This window comes from Tursiops truncatus, chromosome X (assembly GCF_011762595.2).
Source record: "Tursiops truncatus isolate mTurTru1 chromosome X, mTurTru1.mat.Y, whole genome shotgun sequence".
NCBI classification, from domain to species: Eukaryota; Metazoa; Chordata; class Mammalia; order Artiodactyla; family Delphinidae; genus Tursiops; species Tursiops truncatus.
Genome location: NC_047055.1, coordinates 33201426 through 33205692, shown reverse-complemented (window position 1 = coordinate 33205692; position 4267 = coordinate 33201426). Strand labels below are relative to the sequence as shown.

General features: G+C 35.8%; 1 pseudogene; it reads left to right on the top strand.

The window, feature by feature from the left end:
* The first annotated feature begins 527 nt into the window (after positions 1-527).
* LOC117310470 (U4 spliceosomal RNA) lies at positions 528-651 on the top strand (annotated as a pseudogene).
* The last annotated feature ends 3616 nt before the right edge of the window (positions 652-4267 follow it).

Below are 4267 nucleotides of genomic sequence, written 5' to 3'. Positions count from 1 at the left end.
ACCATCAGAGACAAATTGCAGAAGAGGCATACACATGCTCAAAGTATTAATAAATTACCATCAGCAGGATTTGTTGACCATTTGAGTCCCTGTCAACTCTTAGAAGTTCAGTCGTGTTAAACATGTTGGATTGATTAGCACTGCTTCTACTCAACACGCCATCCTTTTTTTCTTAAACTTAATAATGGACTGTTCACCCTCTTGTCTAGGTAACAAGGTAATTTTCAAGGATTATATTGTATTACAGTTGCTTGTTTGTACATAGTCAGAATGTGTTTCTTCAAATGTCAGAAGAAGGTTAGTAGAGATGTTTGTCATGGTGCAAGAAATTTCATCAAGTGAAACTAAGCAAGCCAGATTTCTTAAAAGTTGGAAGCTACACAGTTAATTCAGTTAATTCAGGTCATCAAAGGTTGTACAAAAGTGATGAAAATAATAAACTGTTATATTAAAACGTCCATTCACATTTTTTTTCTGATTCAAGTGGTTTGTACATCAACTTTTTATTCTGAATAAACTTTTAATGTATCTTTGTGCAGTGGCAATATCACAGCTCATGAAGTTTATCTGAGGCACAATTATTGCTGATTGAAATGTTTAGAGTAATGATTTTTCCCACATAATGTTAATTATTTCTATAATATAATTATGCATTTTGGTTTAGAAATTTTAATGAATATTTGAAGGAGAGATGTGATTTGGAAGTTCATTAGCTATGTGGTTTTCAAGGCCTGTTCAGAGGAGGTAGAGACTGAACATATAGTTGAAAGAACACTAGTCTTGGAGAAAGGTCATGTGGACTCTATCACCTGGGATCTGTTTTTCCTAGGCTTCCTCCACTAAATCTTTCTAGGATGCCATTTTCTCATCTGACAGATGGAGAAAATAATACCTAGCCTATATTTTTCATGGACTTAGATTTTCAGAGACAGTTACAATTTCAAATATTCTAACACTTTGACAGGACATTCGTCTTAATTTCTGGCTCACAAAGCCCAGTTACATCAAGTGTTGTTGCATAACTAAGGTCATAGGGAACTAGAAGCTACAATTCAACCTGGCTTTTATGTCTTTCATTTTATGTGCAGTTATTATACTCTTTGTCTTTATGGCTTTTAGGCTCAAGATAAAAGCTCCTGAAGCATGAGAGTTGAAAAAGCAGTCATTCACATCTCCTAGTAACCTTCATTTTGTCATTCCTTTTGCAGTTTTCCTGAGAAATATGACAGTTTTCAACTCTCACAGAGACCGAAAGGATGTTTGAGGTAATCACAGTCTTATAAATTTTTGAGTTTGAAAGATCAGTCCTTTGCTTTCAGGTGAGAGAAAAGAAGTCCTGACACAATTCATTTATAACAGTCCATCCTGTGTCCTTTGTGGAAAAAGAAGAATCAGTAGAAGAAAATGGAGTGGAGAATTATTGGCAGAGATTGCCAAGGGATAGGAAAAGTGGCCAGCTGGTCAGTGTTAGGGTTTGCACAGGTACACTAGAGAAAAACAGAAAAGTTGTATCTCCCATGGATATACAGAATCTGGAAACAGGAAGCGAACAAAGGAACTGGGGTTCACATGAAGTATTAAGGGGAACTAGGTAAAGGCCTGTTTGGAAAGGCAATGATACAACTACAAGCTACTAATTTAAGAAAGAAAAATCCCATTGAAATATATAACGCAACAGGCTTTAATCTCTAGGAATGCATTTCTGAAACATAACTGGACATCAAAACAATTCTTATCCCAACAAAGCTTCCTCAGTTTCAGTGACTGCAAAACTTCGTAGGCTTCAATAGCTGCAGTATAGCAATAGCTATGTTAGAATGAGGTGAAGCAGGACAATTAAAAGTAAGGAATGAGTAGAGTCAAGTGGGGGCTGAAAGAAATATATTGTGTCATTGAGGACTACTCTTAAAAAATTAGGACTAACTATAAATGCAGGGAAATTACGCTGGTGATGTACAGAGGTAAGTAGAAGTTTCTCACCTGCAAAAAGCGTCCTTCTGACTAGGAAAAGTTCTTTGTGGTGGTAACATTACCAAATGGTATTTTTATATATGCCAGTGTACCTATGGCAATGAAGATGTGGTAGTTCATCAATTACTTGATTATGATTTTCTTTTATTTCTTATCAGCTGGGTGATCATTTATTTATTCAACACATATTTATTGAGTCATATATTTGATATAATATAAAAATACAGATGAATATGACACAGTCACTTGCCATTGAACTTTTCATCCATATACACATAATTTTATGTACACATATAAAATTGAAGTTCACTTATGAGACATTTTATCTTTGAAAACAGATAAAGAAAAAACCAAGATGACTAAGTTAAAAATAATCAGGAAGTTGTCTTTGACACTTTTGTCAGATAGTTATCTTGGAAACTCTGTATTTCAAAAAGTCATATTACTTTTTCTATCTCTGTGGAAGACAGAGAGAGTGCTTTATATGATTTTCCATAAAAATTCAAAGTTTACTCTGGCTATGTTTTGTTGTATGAATCTCTTAGGTACAAATACTTTGCTCTTTGTAATAATGGTTGTTTACCTTGCTGTAAGCAAGATCTGCTTGAATGTTTTTTCATTGATTTTGTTTTTCTACACACCTTCCATTTGTAATGAATCATAATGCTTATGTTGTACCAAAATGGACAGCATTGGCAATCTGATTTATATACACTAGACTATTTCTATTGACAAAACAAATAGGACAATAGAACCGGAATGCTAGAAGGAAATTCGAAATGTTATCAATTTACTTGAATTACAGTCCATACCTATTCAAAAAATGGATAAATCTCTAACCATTTTAAGATTATTCAATAAAAAATTTCCTACAATTCCCTTTTGTTATATTTGCCTAACATTTGTTGCTGACTTCATCAATTATATAACTAAGTAAAACACGCAACCCCAAATGTTTTTCTCTCATATTGTAATGGTATGTGTTTAAGTAAATGGGATAAAGTAGAGTGCTAACAGGCAGCATTTCCACATTGTTGAAGATGACTTTAGAGTTTGCAACTGTAAAGAGATTCAACCTTCTCCCTGAACAAGCTGGGGTCAATGTACTTTTTACTTAATAACCATCAGTTAGCATCAAGAGATCATGCTGAAACAACAGCAACTCAGTAAGATTCTTCTGCCAAGCCACTATGGCAGAGTCATCATAATCACATTTATCTAGTGCAGGATAAAGAACACCAAGATCAAACCACAAAGCAAAAAGTGTAATCAGGAACTGGACCAAAATACCAGGTTATTGAAAAGAAAAGTTAGAAATCAAGGTATAGTAAGCAGGAAGTAAGGATATTAGATGCACATTCCCAAATTGAAGTTAAGACAGGTAAGAATCTTAAGCTCGGAGGAAAAAGAATTAGAGAAGCAGATTGTCAACAGAAAATGAGGTCTGAAAATGTGCAGGTAGTGGTGGTTTTGATGAAGGCAGCGTTATTTCCTCTATCTTGACCTTGCATTTCAGATTAACCTCAGTGTACTCCTCAACATACTAGCCATCTTCCCTTCAGAATTCAGGTAGAGTCCAAAGTGGCAAAACCTCCTGCTTGCCTGATCAAAGAATTGGCAAGCTAAACCATGTGACACATATACGTTTGCAATCACCTAATTTGATGAAATATAAAGTTTAGTATGATTTGGCACTGGTATCTAGACATAACCAAGTCTATTTCTATGCTATGTCAAACAGAAGGAGAATAATTATTTGAAGTGAATTAATTCCTGGGAGTTCTTCTAACTATCCGTATTTTGGGGATTATGTAATCTAGGTACCTGAATTGTATCCTGAGGCCTATAATCAGTAAATCAAATACAATTTAGCATATAAGAGTACTGAGAGGGCTTCCCTGGTGGCGCAGTGGTTGAGAGTCCGCTTGCTGATGCAGAGGACACGGGTTCGTGCCCCGGTCCAGGAAGATCCCACATGCCGTGGAGAGGCTAGGCCCGTGAGCCATGGCCGCTGAGCCTGTGCGTCCGGAGCCTGTGCTCCGCAACGGGAGAGGCCACAGCATACTGCCGCGTACTGCCGCGTACTGCCATAAAAAAAAAAATAGAGTACTGAGAATTGAAAATGTTTCTATCAGTATTCAGAGAGGTGATACTTAGGCCCTTTCTAAGTTGATATCAGAAATGTTAAAAAGGAAAATTCAGTCAATCAGTTCATTAAAGATTCACACCCAAAGGTTACATGTTGACACTCGAACCTTAAAGATACATAATCTTTTTGCTAAATATTGACTTTTGT